At 41.4% G+C, this 19,199-nt stretch overlaps 1 non-coding gene across 1 annotated transcript; it reads right to left on the reverse strand.

Annotated features, from left to right (window-relative positions):
* Positions 1 to 356: 356 nt before the first annotated feature.
* Positions 357 to 463, reverse strand: LOC113923960. The gene has a single exon (XR_003520469.1). It is a non-coding gene; the product is annotated as a U6 spliceosomal RNA (small nuclear RNA).
* Positions 464 to 19,199: the final 18,736 nt, after the last annotated feature.

Raw genomic sequence — 19,199 nt, forward strand, 5'->3', positions numbered from 1 at the left:
CATTTCAAGTCTTATTATAAAACTGTAAGCAAGACAGTGTGGTATTAGCGCACTGACGAACAAATACTTCAATGGAACAAAACGGGTTCCATCTGTTCTGTTCCAGAAACAGATGCATGCACACATGGACAAGGGACATTTTGACAAAGATGTGAAGGCATTTCAGTGGAGAAAGTATAATATTTACAACAAATGATACTGAAACAATTGGCTATCCATACCTCACACCATATACAAAAGTTAACTCAAAAAGAATGTAGCATCTGAAACAATAAACTATATAATGTCCAGAAGAAAACATAAAGCCTTAATGACTTTGTGTTAAGAGTTTTGTTTTGTTTTTTGTTTTTTGTTTTTTTAATATGGAATGCTTCCCGAATTTGCATGTCATCCGTGCACAGGGTCCATGCTAATTTTCTCTGTATCGTTACAATTTTAGTATATGAGCTGCCGAAGTGAGCACTTGGTTAAGAGTTTTTAGATACTGCATCAAAAGCATAATCCATAAAAGAAAAAAATGATAAATTAGATTTCAACAAAGTTTAAAACCTTTGTTCTTTAAAAGATAGCTAAGAGAATAAAGGAAAAGCCACAAAATGAGAGAAAATATTTACAAATTGTATTTCTGAAAGGGGATTTATATCCAGAATATATGAATAATCCTTAAAAGTCAATAATAAGAAAACAAAAAAACCCATTTTCAAAAATGAGCAAAAGATTTGAATAGATACTTCACTAAAGAAGATATACCACAGGGAAATAAGCACATGGAAAGATTCTCAACATTGTCAATCACTAGGGAAATTCAAATTAAAGCCTCAGTGAAGTACCAGTGCATACCTATCAGAGTACCTAAAATTAAATAGGTTACCAATTACAAGGGATAGCTATGATTTAGAGGAACTAGAACCCTCATACATTGCTGGTGGAAGTGTAAAATGCTACAACCACTTTGAAAAACAGTTTGACGGCTTCTCAAAAAACTTAAACATAAAACTACTTTATGATCCACTCATTCTACTCTTAGGTGTTTACCCAAGAGAAATGAAAGCATCTCTCCAAAGATTTGAATGTGAACATTCACAGCAGATTTATTTACAATAACCACAAACTAAAAACAATCCAAACTCATTAATAGATGAATGTGTAAACTCTTATATCTATACAAATGAACACTTACAAATAAGGAATGAACTATGGATAAATATTCAACATGGATAAATCCCAAAATAATTATGCTGAGGGAAGAAGGAAGGCAAGAAAATTACCTACTTTATGATTCCAATTATATAAAATTCTAAAAAAGGCAAACCAATCTACAGAGACAGAAAGCAAATCAGTGGTTACCTGGGATTGGGGGAAGGGGAAGGAGGGCAGGATTACAAAAGAGCATGAGAAAACTTTTGAGGATGAGGGGTATGTCCATAACCTTGATCGTGATGATGGTTTTATAGGCATACGGATATGTCAAAACATAACAGACTGTACATTTTAAATACAGGCTGTTTGTTGATATGCTAACTATACCTCAATAAAGCTGATTTTAAAAATAATAACTATAATTATTTCCCTTCCTATATCCACGTCCCTTTGCAGTGTAAGTTTGCAGGTATTCCCATCAAGAGATAAAGGCTATTTCTCCATCTTTTGAATCTGGGATGGCTAATACAATGTGCTAGAAGTGATGTTGTTGCCCATTCTGATCTAGGCCTTAAAAAAATTGTCTATTCCCTACTCTCTTAGTCCATTTTGGGCTGCTCAAACAGAATACCATGACTGGGTGGCTCAAACAACAAACATTTGTTTTTCATAGTCAGTCAAGGTGTTGGCAGACTCAGTGTCTGATTAGAGTCCACTTCCGGATTCAGAGACAGGCACTTTCTCACTGTGTCCTCCCATCATGGAAGGGGTCTCTTTTATAAGGGCATTCATCTCATTCATGAAGGCTCTGCCCTTGTGACCTAATCGCAGACCACAAGCCTCCTTTCCTAGTACCATCACATTGGGAGATAGTATTTCACCATAGTGAATTTGGGAAGGACACAGTCAGTCTATAGCATTGCTGTCACATGAACAAGCAAGCAGGATGGAGGATGAAAGCCACATGGCCCAGTAAACCCTCTCTCCCTGCTGACATCTAGCTAAACTCCAGAAGCAGAGCTGCCTACTTGGCCTGCAGGCGAGGAAACCAAGCACCTGTGAGATCCCAGCCTAGACCATATGACCTGCCCCGTTGAGGCCAACTTAAACTGTCCACCCTCCAAATCATTAACTCAACAAACATCTGTTGTGTTAAGCCTCTAAGTTTGGCGTGTTTTCATATGCAGCATTATTTGTGGTAACATAAAAGTGGTTTATTTTCCAGCTGGGATCATGTTCCTCAATTCAACTTTGCTTGATCTTTGTAGGGCAACCAGAGGTCTGGGGACTGTTTACTGTATGAGGTCAAGTACCTTCACTCCACTGGAAACTTCCATTTCTTCACACACCAAACACGGAGCATCTAGTAGGCCCTAGACACTATGTCACACCCCAGGTGTAGATGTGCAAAAGACATGATCCTACCACAGGAGATTAGAGATTACAGACCAGAGTAACCAGCCAGCAGCGCTGGGCCTCGCAAATTCCTGACTTCCCTCTGTTTGGCTGATCTTGTTTTCATCTACATTTCAAAATTAATTCTTTCTAGGGAGCACCTGTCCAGGTGCTTCTTCCAAATTACATATCCCACCAGATTCCTGGAAAAGCCTTCACTTCAAAGGAGAGAGGTCTCTTTTTAAGCTGGTCACTCTTTAAAAAATTTTTTTTCTTTTTTCTTCTTCTTCTTTTTTAATTTTTTCTATTTTTTTCCTTTTTGCTTGGACCACTTTCTGCCATTTATCATTGAAAGTGCAGAATCAGGAGGGCGGAGCAAGGTGGCGGAGGAGTAGGAGACCTGGATTTCGTCTGGTCTCCGGAATTCAGCTGAATAGGGATCAAACCATGCTGAACACCTAGGAACTCCACAGGAGATCGAAGAAGAGAGTAGCAACAACTCTGAACAGAGAAGCGACCACTTACTGGAAGGTAGGACGTGCGGAGAAGTGAATCCGAGGCGATATTCGGGAAGATAGATGGTGGGGGAGGGGGCCTCCATCGGCCACTCCTGGCAAGTGATAGAGCCATGGAGCACAAAATCGGAACTTTTAGAAGTCGGCTCTGCTGAGGGACGTCGCTCCAGTGGCTAAGCTGGGGGTGGAACCCTCGCGGGACAGTGTGGTCTCAGGACCCTCAGGGTCACAGAAAGACTGGGGGTGCCTGAGTGCAGCAGAGCTCCCAGGTATCAGAGCGGGGAAGCCGCCTGCAGAGACGGAGCCGAGGGCAGGCTCTCAGCTCAGGGTAGCCATAAACTGTGATCTGCGGCCCAGTCGGGCCACTGCTCCTTCCAGCAGGGACCCAACAAGCGGCAGAACCAGGGAGACTCCCCTTCCTCCCCCGGGAGGAGCGGCACAGGAGCGCACCACAGGGATCTGCTGGGTTTGGAGACTCCACACGGGGTCGGGTGCCAGAGATGGAAATGCTCGGTCACAGGCCAGGTGAGCACGGTGTGCGCCCGGAGACCAGGGAGACGGGAGTGATTGACTGCTTTCCTCTGGGGGCGCACTGAGGAGCGGGGCCCTGAGTTCTCGACTACTCTGAGGCGGAGATTGGGAGGCCACCATTTTCACTCTTGTCCTCCAAAGCTGTACCAAGAGCTTCCAAGGAACAAAAGCTCCCGAGAGCAAACCCGAACAGATTGCTTAGCCCGGACTGACAAGGGCGGGGCAATTCCGCCTCCGCCAAAGACATTTGGGAACCATGGCAACAGGCCCCTCCCCCAGAAGATCAGCACGAACAGCCAGCCAAGACCAAGTTTACCGATGAATGAGAACGGGAGAACTCCAGCACCAGGGGAATACTGCACATAGAATTCATGGCTTTTTTAGCATGATTCTTTAGTCTTTCAAAGTTAATTTTTTTTAACTTTTTTTTTGAATTTTTCTTTTTCCCTTTTTCAATCAACATCTTAACAGTCCCTTTTTTAAAAAACATTTTTATTTTTCATTTTTAGTCATATTCTATCCCTTCATAGTAGTTACCCTTATTTTTGGCATACATATATATAAGTTGTTCTCTCTTTAAAATTTTGAGATACAATTTCTTCTAACAGATCAAAATATACCCTAAATCTCTAGTGTATGGCTTTGTTCTAGTCTCCTGCATGATCACATTCTCTCCCCTTTTTTTTCTTTTATTTTTTAAATCCTCTTCTTTCTTTTTTCAAACAACTTCTTATCAATTCCTTTTATAAAATTTGTTATAATTTTCATCTTTACATTCATATTCCATGCCTTCAACATATCAACCCTTATTTTTGTACATATATAAGTTTTTCTTTCTTTAAAATTTTGGGAGGCACTTTCTTCTAAGAGACCAAAATACACCCAAAATCTAGTGTGTGGCACTGATCTATGCACCATATTTGATCATATTCTGTTTTTTCTGTTTTGTTCTGTTTTTGTTTGTTTTTATCTTTTTCTTTCTTTTTTTTTTCTTTTTTTGTTCTTTCCCTTTCTTTTCCCCTGGTTTCAGGTCTTTTCTGATTTGTTTCGAGGATATTTTCTGGGGGCGTTGTTACCCTATTAGCATTTTATTCTCTCATTCATCTGGTCTCCTCTGGACAAAATGACAAGATGGAAAAAATCACCTCAACAAAAAGAACAAGAGGTAGTACCAACTGCCAGGGACCTACTCAATACAGACATTAGTACGATGTCGGACCTAGAGTTCAGAATCATGATTTTAAAGATACTAGTTGGGCTTGAAAAAAGCATGGAAGTTATTAGAGAAACCCTTTCTGGAGAAATAAAAGAACTAAAATCTAACCAAGTCAAAATCAAAAAGGCTATTAATGAGGTGCAATCAAAAATGAGGGCACTAACTGCTAGGATAAATGAGGCAGAAGAGAGAATCAGTGATATAGAAGACCAAATGATGGAAAATAAAGAAGCTGAGAAAAAGATAAACAACTACTGGATCACAAGGGCAAAATTCAAGAGATAAGTGATACTGTAAGATGAAACAACATTAGAATAATTGGGATCCCAGAAGAAGAAAGAGAGAGAGGGGCAGAAGGTATATTGGAGCAAATTATAGCAGAGAACTTCCCTTATGTGGGGAAGGAAACAGGCATCAAAATCCAGGAGGCACAGAGATCCCATCTCAAAATCAATAAAAATAGGTCAACACCCTGACATCTAATACTAAAACTTACGAGCCTCAGAGACAAAGAGAAAATCCTGAAAGCAGCTCCAGAGAAGAGATATGTAATCTACAATGGTAGAAACATTTGATTGGCAACAGACCTATCCCCAGAGACCTGGCAGGCCAGAAAGGACTGGCATGATATCTTCAGAGCACTAAACAAGAAGTATGTGCAGCCAAGAATACTATATCCAGCTAGGCTGTCATTGAAATTAGAAGGAGAGATAAAAATCTTCCAGGACAAACAAAAACTAAAGGAACTTGCAAACACGAAACCAGCCCTCCAAGAAATATTGAAAGGGGTCCTCTAAGCAAAGAGAGAGCCTAAAAGCAACATAGACCAGAAAGGAACACAGACAATATACAGTAACAGTCACTTTACAGGCAATGCAATGGCACTAAATTCATATCTTTCAATAGTTACCCTGAATGTAAATGGGCTAAATGCCCCAATCAAAAGACACAGGCTATCAGATTGGATTAAAAAACAAGACCCATCCATATGCTGTCTGCAAGAGACTCATTTTAGACCCAAAGACACCCCCACATTGAAAGTGAGGGGGTGGAAAACCATTTACCATGCTAATGGACACCAAAAGAAAGCTGGGCTGGCAATCCTTATAACAGACAAATTAGATTTTAAAACAAAGACTGTAATAAGAGATGAGGAAGGACACTATATCCTACATAAAGGGTCTATCCAACAAGAAGATCTAACAATTGTAAATATCTATGCCCCTAACGTGGGAGCAGCCAATTATAGAAGGCAATTAATAACAAAAGCAAAGAAACACATTGACAACAATACAATAATAGTGGGGGACTTTAACACCCCCTGACTGAAATGGACAGATCATCTAAGCAAAAGATCAACAAGGAAATAAAGACTTTAAATGACACACTGGACCAAATGGACTTCACAGACATACTCAGAACATTCCATCCCAAAGCAACAGAATACACATTCTTCTCTAGTGCCCATGGAACATTCTCCAGAATAGATCACATCCTAGGTCATAAATCAGGTCTCAACCGATACCAAAAGATTGGGATTATTCCCTGCATATTTTCAGACCACAATGCTTTGAAACTAGAACTCAATCACAAGAGGAAAGCCGGAAAGAACTCAAATACATGGAGGCTAAAGAGCATCCTACCAAAGAACGAATAGGTCAACCAGGAAATTAAAGAAGAATTAAAAAAATTCATGGAAACCAATGAAAATGAAAACACAACTGTTCAAAATCTTTGGGATGCAGCAAAGGCAGTCTTGAGAGGAAAGTATATAGCAATACAAGCCTTTCTCAAGAAACAAGAAAGGTCTGAAATACACAACCTAACCCTACACCTAAAGGAGCTAGAGAAAAACAGCAAATAAAGCCTAAATCCAGCAGGAGAAGAGAAATAATAAAGATTAGAGCAGAAATCAATGAACTAGAAACCAAAAGAACAGTAGAACAGATCAATGAAACTAGGAGCTGGTTCTTTGAAAGAATTCACAAGATTGATAAACCCCTGGCCAGACTTATCAAAAAGAAGAGAGAAATGACCCAAATCAACAAAATCATGAATGAAAGACGAGAGATCACAACCAACACCAAAGACATACAAACAATTATAAGAACATATTATGAGCAACTCTATGCCAACAAATTAGATCACATGGAAGAAACAGATGCATTCCCAGAGATGTATCAACTACCAAAACTGAACCAGGAAGAAATAGAAAACCTGAACAGACCTATAACCACTAAGGAAATTGAAGCAGTCATCAAAAATGTCCCAACAAACAAAAGCCCAGGGCCAGATGGCTTCCCAGGGGAGTTCTATCAAACATTTCAAGAAGAATTAATACCTATTCTCCTGAAACTGTTCCAAAAAATAGAAATGGAAGGAAAACTTCCAAACTCATTTTACGAGGCCACCATTACCTTGATCCCCAAACCAGACAAAGACCCCATCAAAAAGGAGCATTACAGACCAATATTCTTGATGAACATGGATGCAACAATTCTCACCAAAATACTAGCCAATAGGATCCAACAGTACATTAAAAAGATTATTCACCATGACCAAGTGGGATTTATCCCTGGGCTGCAAGTTTGGCTCAACATCCACAAATCAATCAACGTGATACAATACATTAACAAAAGAAAGAACAAGAATCCTATGATCCTCTCAATAGATGCAGAAAAGCATTTGACAAAATACAGCATCCTTTCTTGATCAAAACTCTTCAGAGTATAGGGATAGAAGGTACATACCTCAATATCATAAAAGCCATCTATGAAAAACCTACAGCGAATATCATTCTCAATGAGGAAAGGCTGAGAGCTTTTCCCCTAAGGTCAGGAACGCGGCAGGGATGTCCACTCTCACCACTGCTATTCAACATAGTATTAGAAGTCCTAGCCACAGCAATCAGACAACACAAAGAAATCAAAGGCATCCAAATCAGCAAAGAAGAAGTCAAACTCTCACTCTTTGCAGATGATATGATACTGTATGTGGGAAACCCAAAAGACTCCACCCCAAAACTGCTAGAAAACTCATACAGGAATTCAGTAAAGTGGCAGGATATAAAATCAATGCACAGAAGTCAGTGGCATTCCTATACACCAACAACAAGACAGAAGAGAGACAAATCAAGGAGTCGATCCCATTTACAATTGCACCCAAAACCATAAAACATAGGAATAAATCTAACCAAAGAGAGAAAGGATCTGTACTCAGAAAACTATAAAACACTCATGAAAGTAATTGAGGAAGACACAAAGAAATGGAAAAACGTTCCATGCTCATGGATTGGAAGAACAAACATTGTGAAGATGTCATTGCTACCTAGAGCAATCTACACATTCAATGCAATCCCCATCAAAATACCATCCACTTTTTTCAAAGAAATGGAACAAAGAATCCTAAAATTTGTATGGAACCAGAAAAGACCCCGAATAGCCAGAGGAATATTGAAAAAGAAAAGCAAAGCTGGCGGCATCACAATTCCGGACTTCCAGCTCTATTACAAAGCTGTCATCATCAAGACAGTACGGTACTGGCACAAAAACAGACACATAGATCAATGGAACAGAATCAAGAGCCCAGAAATGGACCCTCAACTCTATGGTCAACTCATCTTTGACAAAGCAGGAAGGAATGTCCAATGGAAAAAAGACAGTCTCTCCAACAAATGGTGTTGGGAACATTGGACAGCCACATGCAGAAGAATGAAACTGGACCATTTCCTTACACCACACACAAAAATAGACTCCAAATGGTTGAAAGACCTAAATGTCAGGCAGGAGTCCATCAAAATCCTAAAGGAGAACACAGGCAACAACCTCTTCGACCTCAGCCACAGCAACTTCTTCCTAGAAACATCACCAAAGGCAAGGGAAGCCAGGGCAAAAATGAACTATTGGGATTTCATCAAGATAAAAAGCTTTTGCACAGCAAAAGAAACAGTCCACAAAACCAAAAGACAACTGACAGAATGGGAGAAGATATTTGCAAATGACATATCAGATAAAGGGCTAGTATCCAAAATCTATAAAGAACTTATCAAACTCAACAAATGATCCAATCAAGAAATGGGCAGAATACACGAACAGACATTTTTCCAAAGAAGTCATCCAAATGGCCAACAGACACATGAAAAAGTGCTCAGCATCGCTCGGCATCAGGGAAATCCAAATCAAAACCTCAATGAGATACCACCTCACACCAGTCAGAATGGCTAAAATTAACAAGTCAGGAAATGACAGATGTTGGTGGGGATGCGGAGAAAGGGAAACCCTCCTACACGGTTGGTGGGAATGCAAGCTGGTGCAGGCACTCTGGAAAACAGTATGGAGGTTCCTCAAACAGTTGAAAATAGAGCTACCATAAGATCCAGCAATTGCACTACTGGGTATTTACCCCAAAGATACAAATGTAGGGATCCGAAGTGGTATGTGCACCCCGATGTTTATAGCAATGTCCACAAAAGCCAAACTGTGGAAAGAGCCAACCTGTCCATCAACAGATGAACGAATAAAAGAAGATGTGATGTATATATATACAATGGAATATTATACAGCCATCAAGAGGAATGAAATCTTGCCATTTGCAATGACGTGGATGGAACTGGAGGGTGTTATGCTGAGTGAAATAAGTCAATCAGAGAAAGACATGTATCATAAGACCTCACTGATATGAGGAATTCTTAATCTCAGGAAACAAACTGAGGGTTGCTGGAGTGGGGGTGGGGTGGAAGGGATGGGGTGGCTGGGTGATAGACATTGGGGAGGGTATGTGCTATGGTGAGCACTGTGAATTGTGCAAGACTGTTGAATCACAGATCTGTACCTCTGAAACAAATAATGCAATAAATGTTAAGAAAAAAAAAGACGAAGATAGCAGGAGGGGAAGAATGAAGGGGGGGAAACTGGAGGGGGAGACGAACCATGAGAGACGATGGACTGTGAAAAACAAACTGAGGGTTCTAGAGGGAAGGGTTAGCCTGGTGATGGGTATTAAAGAAGGCACGTACTGAATAGAGCACTGGGTGTTATGCAGAAACAATGAATCATGGAACACTACATAAAAAACTAATGATGTACTGTATGGTGATTAACATAACAATAAAAAAATTTAAAGAGGAAAAAAAGGAAACCAGCAAAAAAAAAAATGTGCAGCATCACTTGAATAAAGGGGAAGAGTGATATTTCTAAGAAAATGATAACCGCTTGGGCACAGCACTCATAATTTTAAAAGGTTGTTACCTCAAAGAACACCATTTCAGCACAGGATGTTATGCAGTGCAAAGCTTAGCGTATCAACAGGCTACATGCTGGCAATTTTCCTTTGGTTCTGAGACCTCAGAAAGAATCCGATGTGCTGGGAGCAGCCTGGCCATACTTCCAGCCCTCTCCACACCACCACTGCTGACAGCCAGGCACCAAGCCAGGCACCTGCTTAGTGAGCAAACCTGGATGCTCTCACTCTCCAAGTACCGCTGAAAGGAAGGTATGGCATTTTTCTGTAAGGCATGCTTTCATTGCCTGTGTTCCCAACTTCTGGCTCCCCTTGGCAACAACCTGAGCCCAGTAGCCTTGATGAAGGAGCAGTAAACTTGTGAATCCTGTGGATGTTCAGTCCCCAAAAGACATCAGGGAGATCGCCCCGTTATAGGCTGCATTTGACCATCATGGCAGATTAAAGAGCCCATTAATCAAAGTCCAAAATAAGCCAGTCACAGCCCAGTTCACTGGCAGACTGTATTCTATAGCTTCCAGATGCACTGGCCATTGGGACTGAAGCCAATAGTGAAAGATTATTCCATAGGAGACAAGGTCAGCTTGGCTAAGAGACAGAAATGTAGGATACCGGGGTTTGGTGCCAGAATGTGCCTGAATTTTAGCCATCGTAAAACCTAGTATCACTATGTCAATTAAATAGTGAGTAGTTGGAATAACTAAAATGGACCTACACATAAAAGAAACAGTAAAACCATCAATTAGAACAGTATTTTCATTGTTGCACATACTGCTTAGAGAAAATTGTCTTGCTGGAGCTTGCCTGTTACACAGCCAATAAAATTCAGAAGGGGTCAGGCTGAAGGAGACTCAAAAGGACTTTTTTCAAAGCCCAGGTACATGCATTCTAAGAGGAGAATCGGTTTGATAATGCACTTCTGCCACATTCTGCAGTGTCACTCTATACCAATCAGGAATCTATTGTCATCATCATACATATTGCCAACACACCAGACTCCTCCATCTCATCTCACTTCAATTTGACCTTGTGGTTCTGCAGGAGAGACTCACATTAAGCCCAAATGCAATGCCAGTGGTACAGAAAATAAATGCTATCTCCCAGACATTCAAAATTAAAGTCTATAACACCGAAGATCTTTATCCAACCATTTCAAAAAATTCATCAGGATTCCCGCACTGTCAAGGAAGTAAAATCCTTTTCAAATTTCCTGGAAAGAGCCTGACAAATGAAGATGTGGCAGGTGGATGCCCCTTCCCTTTAGAAATAGGTAGTTTCAGGATAAAGAGAATAGTAAGTGCTGTCAAAATCAATGCTATGAACACAGTTCAATCACCAGTGCTAATAGTGAATGCCACAATACTTAGCTTGTTGCTTTCTCTATATAAAATGTGTCTTGTTATCTGACACATGGAACAGTTTCAGTCACACTAGGGAACATGACATCTGCTGAGGACATCAGCCACATTTTTTTTTTAAGATTTATTTATTTTATATATAGAGAGAGGGAACAGGGGAGGGGCAGAGGGAGAGAGCATTTCAAGCAGACTACGCACTGAGCAGGGAGCCCGATGCGGGGCTCACTCTCACAACCCTGAGATTATGACCTGAGCTAAAGTCAAGAGTCAGATGCTTAACCGACTAAGCCACACATGTGCCCCGACATCAGCTACTTTCTATGAATGCTCTTCAATCTGAGGGTGTTACTTGAGAATCGTGGTTGCAGCTTTGACACACTGGGGCTTTGCAAGGCTGAGCTCCAGTGTTGAAGGCTGCCATGGCGGATGTCTCCAAAGCCAGCTGAACTCCCTCTCAGAACCAGACTCTAAGGGCTCAATTCCAAGCGGCAGTGTTAAAGCTCTCATTCACATCTATTTTTGATTCCCACACATTGCTTTGGTCTAAGCTCAGATTAAAGAACTAGAATCATATGCTGTCAGAACTGGCTGCACACTCTCCCATTCTCTAATACGAGAGCATCTGTTACCCGCATTAGCCATGAGAAGCAAGTATCACCAAAGTGAATAGTACTGGGTCTGCTACCAACTTGAGCTATTACTCTGAGCAGTTTATATCCTCCTCTCTGCATCTAGATCTTCCCTGAGGGGATTACACTCAGTAATGCCTAAAACTTCTTTCTGTTTTAAGATTGTGCTTAGGAATTGCAAATGAAAAGAAAAATGTATATCAAGACTGCTAATTTGTCTTCAAAGTATTTTGAAATTCTCCTAAATGCTGACCTGAGTAACAGATTTCTGACTTTTTTTTTTTTTTTTACCATAAAGGAAATGCCTACCTTTGATTGGAGGCAACATCAAGGAAATCAGGGTACAGAAGAAAAGAGAACAGCAACAATATTATGTGAACCCCTGGATACAGACATTCCTGAAGCACATATGAGAGCTAGTCATTTTCTTTTATGCTTATGCTTCTTTAGGTTTAGTTTCTAATCACTCAAAACCAGATGATTCTTGACCAACAGACAGGAATCTTAGGGCCCCTGAAGAGTGTTCATTATTTGTGCTTATCTCTGTCTCAGGAAGGTACTAGATTTCATATACTTGAACCTCAGTAACTTGAGCTTTAAAGAAGAAATGGCCCTTGTGACCAAACTTCTCAGACTGAAATCTGCATTTGTCCAGATTGGTCCATAAACCAGTGGAAAGAAATTCACATGGGGTCCGTGGAGGGGAAAGGAAAATGTACAAGAGGCATAGGAGTTAACTCTGCATATGAACCACTGAGTGCCCAGCCCCTCTCCCCAGCAGCCTTGGGTAGGCCATACACGGGCACTGGCCAACACTGCTGAGGCCACATCCGTGTCCTGGGAGCCAAGTGGTTGCATAAAACAAGCCAAGGGCAGATGGAGGCACACAACAAGGTCATCCTACATCCCACAGATTGCCAAATGAGAGCTTTGGGAAGCAAAAATATACCTGCAGGTCCAGGGAATGTGAATGAGAGCTTTGGGAAGCCAAAATATACCTGCAGGTCCAGGGGAAGAGACCAGGCTAGTCCACAGCAGAACCTAATTCAAAGGGACAGAGTCAAGAAGTCCAGTATAATAATACAAAATGGTACTGGATGCTCAAACCTCCTTGTAAGTGGCCTGGTGCATGGGGGTCAGCCTGGAAAAAGACTCAAGGTGAACAAAAGGCAACAAAACTTTAGGTTCAGGATAGAGAAGAAAGAAAGGAAACAGGAAATGGGGACTGGAAGAGAGACTACAGAAGAGGAGAAACAATCAAATAGAGAAGTGAAGCACCAGGGCCTCTGGAAACAGACAGACCCAGGTTTAGATACGGGTTCTGCTCCTTCCCGTGAGACTTCTTCTCTTCCTCCTCCCTCCCCACCTTCCTTCTTTCTTCCCCTTCTTTCCAGTTTTAAGGACTTTATTGAATTATAGTGCATATGCCATAAATTACACTTCAAGTGCCCAAATCAATGACTCTGTAACTTTAACAGGTGCAGCCTTCAGCTGCCTTCATAAAGCAGTTCTAGAATATTCTCATCTCTCCAATAAGAACCTTCATTCCGTTTACAATTACTCCCCATTCCCACTCTTAGCTCCGGGTAGCCACTATTTTCTGTCTCTATACATACATCTATTTCCAGTCTTTATAAATTTGCCTTTTCTGGACACTTCCATAAAGGAAATCATGCAATATGAGGTCTCTTGTGTCTGACCTCTTTTACTTAGTATGTCTTCGAGGCTTACCCATCACCCATAGCATAGAAAATATCAGGATTTCCCACCCCCACACCTTTTTTTTTGGTGAATAACAGTCTACTTTGTAGGTAAATGAGTCTTATTTTCTTAAGCCACAGTGTCCTCACCTATAAAATAGGGATGAGAATAATAGCACCAATTTGATAGAGTGTTACAGTGATAAATGAAATACTGCATATTAAGAGCTTAGCACAGCCAACAGTCACCCAGTACATGCACAATTAATCTTAAGAAGCTACCCTGGTAATCTAAAGAAAGCATTCCTCTTTCAAACTTCCTCACTTTTCTGACTAAACATCGCCTTCCTCCTACTCTTTATTCAGCAAAGAGGAAGGTGTGTTTGTCTGCATTTTTATAGAAAGGGAAGAACAAAAGCTAAGAGACTGCCTCGGGCCACAGGAGGACCTCCCGGGTGGAAAGCACAGAGAGCTCCTGAAACGTAGCCCCTCCTCAGTCCTATTGCCCTGTCAGAAAGCCCATCGCGTCTAAGTGCATCCGGGGGAAGGTGGCAGAATTGAGTCCATAATGTACAGATTCACTTTTCTAAAAAATGGAATGATAACAATGTAAGGGAAAGCTTTGTAAGTGAGAATAATGGTGTGAAATTGCGGAAAGGAACAAACACCTGTGAATTGGAAAATGCCACCCGGAGTCTGATGTGCCTTTGCTTGCTGCAGGGTCTCTCCAAGGGAATTACAGGTGCAGCCTGACTCCAGCTATCTAAGCTCAGGCAGGACCAAGGAAAGAGGCTGTCCGTTGTCAAGAAGCATCCTACAGCTTTGACTACCCACCCAGCCTTTCCTCTCATTCGTGTAGCTGACTCTGAAAATGCACTCTCTAAAGCTCGTGACTTGACATTTTTCATCATTCCTGCCCACCAAAATACATTAACCAAATACAGAAATCTGCATAGAAAAAACAGATTCTAGGGTCCAAAGCAGAGGAACTACTGACACTATTCTCTGCTGCAGAGCCCAAGGAAGGAGGACCCCCAGAGACCTACCACTGAAGTATTTTGAATGTAACTGCAACCTTCAGAGGAAAGAGCCAGATTATAAAAGGGTAAGATTTTAGGTGTAGGGGATTTTCAGAAGCTTAGTAAATGTTCCTGAAAATAGCAAATATCCAAACCAAATTTTGCATTTCAGTTAGAGTATAGAGTTGCTGGAAAGACTCTCAGAAACCTCTAAGTCAACCCTTCTGTTTAATAGCCAGAAGGTGGAAGAAGAATAGAAACATACACACAGGGGCACCTGGGTGGCGCAGTTGTTAAGCGTCTGCCTTCAGCTCAGGTCATGATCCCAGGGTCCTGGGATCAAGCCCCACATGGGGCTCCTTGCTTGGCGGGAAGCCTGCTTCTCCCTCTCCCACTCCCCCTGCTTGTGTTCCCTCTCTCGCTATTGTCTCTCTCTGTCAAGTAAATAAATAAAATCTTTAAAAAAGAAAGAAAGAAAGAAAGAAACATACACACACAAAACCATGACCTTGGCAGGATGGTAAGGACCTTCCATGATTAATTTGGTCTAGGATAAGTTAAAGAAAGGACTATAATCTCAAATCTGTACATTCTTTGTATTGCTAAGTATAGAGGCTCAGCAGAGAGCTTTTGTGTTTAGTCAAAATAAATACCTCAGTGAAGTTTCTTTGCAACCGCAAAGTTAAGGCAGGAGCCTAACATGAGGGCAATGTTAGAAATTGCACTGCTCTACATAATGAAGTCTCAAGAATTTTGTTCAGTGTTCTTTTGGTGCAAGGAGGAGTAAGGAAAGAAAGAAGGTGAGAAATGCTGAGGTGAGAACAGGTCAGCCTGCCCCGCATCCTCCTTCTCTGTTTTTGTCTGGTTGCAACGTCACTGTGGGTCTCTGCCATTGCGCTGGTCACCCTAACTCCCTGCTCCCTGACGATTGCTCCTTCTCTTTATTTTCCAAAGCATCACCACCCCAAGAAAGAAAGAAGAGGGACATAAGGAAAGAGAACTTTAAAGCAGTAGTTCTTAACCAGGTGTGGTTTGACTCCCAGGGGACATTTGGCAATATCTGGAGGTATTTTCAGGAGTCACACTGGGGGTGGGGGGAGAGGTACAATTTTCATCTAGTGGGTAGAGGCCAGGGATGTTGCCAAACATCCTACAGCGCACAGGGCAGCTTCAACAACGAATTATCCTGCCCAAAATGTCAATAGGGCTGAGTTTTAAAATACCTGCTGTAGAAGAAAAGAAAAAAGAACCTGTCTGCATCTGGAAAAGTCAGAAATTCAGTAGAACAGCAATCAGGAAGAAATTCCCTGGGACCGGGGATAGACCAGGAAATTTTAATGACATCTATTGAATTTTTAATTATTTTGTGTGCTTCAAGTACCAAAATCCCTCTTTCCCTTTTCCCTATGTTAAATTCTATTACACAACAGCACTGGGATGGTGATGCTTTGGAAAATAAAGAGGAGGAACAATCGTCAGGGAGCAGTGAGTTAGGGTGACCAGCACAATGGCAGAGACCCACAGTGACGTTGCAACCAGGCAAGAACAGAGAAGGAGAATGTGGGGCAGGTTGACCTGTTCTCACCTCAGCAATCCGCCTAATGATCAGGGAAGGCATGGGAGCTCTACCAGTATGTGGCAAGGAGGCATGGGGAGATTATGACACATGCAGGGATTACACAGAGTGATGAACTTGTGATAGACTGATGAACTTGCTTGCCGCATGGTGATTAAACAGTAGAGTTCCATTCATACCCATGGTTGGCCAGAGCCCAGGCCGCACTGCTGGTGGGCTGCAGCCTCCATTCATCTCCGTATTCTCGTCCCTAGCACCCCATCTGTGCATGCAACCCACCCTCAACCTTTAGGTTTATTTTGCTTATAGTTGTCTTTTTTTTTTTTTACTTTTGTACACTTACTAAAAACAAAATTCCAAATTCGAATCAACCAAAGACATCAGAAACTCTAGATAAAGGATCAGACAGATTCTCTTTCAATCCTCATAATTCCCAAAGTTTTCAAGAACCCCTATATACCAGACATGGTGCTTGGCATTCTCGATCGTCACAACAAGACTATACATATAACCATTCCCCTTTTACTGATAAGAAAACTGAGGCTTACAAAGCCAAAGATACTTCCCAGGGTTGCACAGATGGAAAATGGATGAGCCAGGCTTGGAACCTGGTCACCTTGACTTTCAATACTGGGGAACAAGTTACAATGGAAGTATTATAGGGAATGGAATAGAAATGAGTAGCCAGCTCATCAACAGATGCTCAATATTATCCGTTTAAATAAACATGAATTAAAACAAAATAACAAAATAACATTTAACATCGATTAGCAGATATAAAAAAAAAATTATAAGGGCTCAGGAGTATAAACTGAGATATACTTCTCAGAAAGCAATTTGGAGATAATTATAAAGAGTGCTCATAAGATTCCTGCTATTTGACCAAGTGATTCCATTTCTAGAATGCTATTGTAAAGAAATAACACAAGGGCAGAGACTTATACATAAATGTAAAGTATGGGATTATTTATTAAAGCAAAAGAGAGAAGCTGCCTGAATATCATAATTAGGGAAATTAATAAATTTTAACATATCTATAAAATGGAATTTTATATACATTTACTAAAAATTCTTTTACCAAGATATTAATAATATGGGAAAGTGCTTGAAACACCAAAACAGAAAGGCTTATCCAAATGGCATCTTCATCATGATATCTATTTTTTTAAATATCTAAGAAAGAAAGATGCAAATAAGACATGCCAAAATATTGATAGGGTATTTTTCTTTTAAATATTTTTCTGTATATTTAAAATTTTCTCTAAAATCTATACCTTGCATTTATAATCATAAACCAAATGAAAAGCAAAAAGATTGAAGTGCTTCGGTAAGCTGTGGAAAGAATTTCATAAATGATGATTTCTTTGGGTCAAAGTAAAACAGATGAGAAATGGAGGCCTTTGACAGGGAGTCTTTATTCTGCAAAGTGACTCCCTGATAATGCCCCCCGAAATGAGCACTGCTTGTGGGTTACCAAAGATGCACAGAAAACTCACCGTGCTTCCACTGAGAGAACGCACGGGGGAGAGACAGAGGGAGCCAGAGCCCTGAGAAAAGAGCAAAGCTGTCCAATAAAAGTGGGTTTGGGTGAGAGGTAAGCAAGGCAGAAGCCAGGCAGATCATGGACAGTGTGAAAAGTTCTTAATGCAGGAGAGTCCTCCCTGCCCTCAGGTGGACCAGATTCTGTCAATCTCTGGTGATCTTAATCAAACTAAGAAGTAGGCCCTAGACATTTCTAGAATAAAGTGCTCCCTGTTATATACAACGCAGGCAAGCAATGGCACAATGGGCCAACCATTGAAATAGGAGTCAGCTGTCTTTTTTTTTTTTTTTTTTTTCTGCAAAGGGCCAGATAGTAAATATTTTAGGCTTTGCAGGCCATATGCTCTCTATTGCACCAACTCAACCCTGCTCTGGAGTGTGAAAGCAGACAGACACAGTACATAAGTCAGTTGAGTGTGGCTGCATGCCAATTCAAACCATACTTCTAAAAACTGGGCTAGGTGGGCCTGCTGGCCGTAGTTTGCTGATCCCTTAAGACTTGAAGCATGGCAATCAAAGTAGCTTTCTTGTGGCCTTTTTCATGGTCATGCTTCCTCATGTGAAGGCAACAGTTGGAATTTGGTGAATTGTGTGATTATTTCGGGAAAGAGCTGAGTGGATCCTAGATATATCAGAAACTGTGCTATTTGATGGCATCTTGGGAACTGAATGAATAGCAGGTACCATGTTAGGCCCTCCCCAGGGTACCTCCAAATCTGGTGGATGATGCAAGTCATCAACATAGTTCCTGCCTCTGGTGGTGGGGAGTCTATTGGTTACGTAGCGGGAGTGGGCTGTATGGGCTGGAGGGAAGAGAAGCCGGAAACTGGGGATCCAGGAATGATAGGCAGCTAAACATTCTGTGAGTGGAGTCTTTTAGGATGACGCTCCGATATTACAGGCCATGTGTTGATTTGTCATATATCATTCACTTCATTTCTCACATGGACAAAATCTAAAGGCCTGAAGATGTTGCATTTCACGCAAGCCCTGCGATCCCGCAAAACAGTGAAGGTTAAGAAATGGCCTGACCCTCTGTGTTCCAGAAACAGTGCACTGCAGAGAACTGGCCTCCCCCTAGGACTTAGATAAGACTCATGGATGCCCTCTGCCCCTTGTTTATCTATGGCGAGACCAGGTACAGACCCTCCAAATTCCTAGTCTTTGCCTCATACATTATTAACTGAACAGCTTGCCCCCGCTGCTCAACTAGAGCAAAAACGCTCATTAGCCAAGCTTTGGTTATGCTTCTGTAGCCCCTCTAGGCCCCTGAACTCAGGCCCACCCTCAGCCTGAATCAGCACACAGCCCCTTCTTAGAACAGCCTGCCCGCAGGGTGA

Source organism: Zalophus californianus, chromosome 15 (genome assembly GCF_009762305.2).
Source record: "Zalophus californianus isolate mZalCal1 chromosome 15, mZalCal1.pri.v2, whole genome shotgun sequence".
NCBI classification, from domain to species: domain Eukaryota; kingdom Metazoa; phylum Chordata; class Mammalia; order Carnivora; family Otariidae; genus Zalophus; species Zalophus californianus.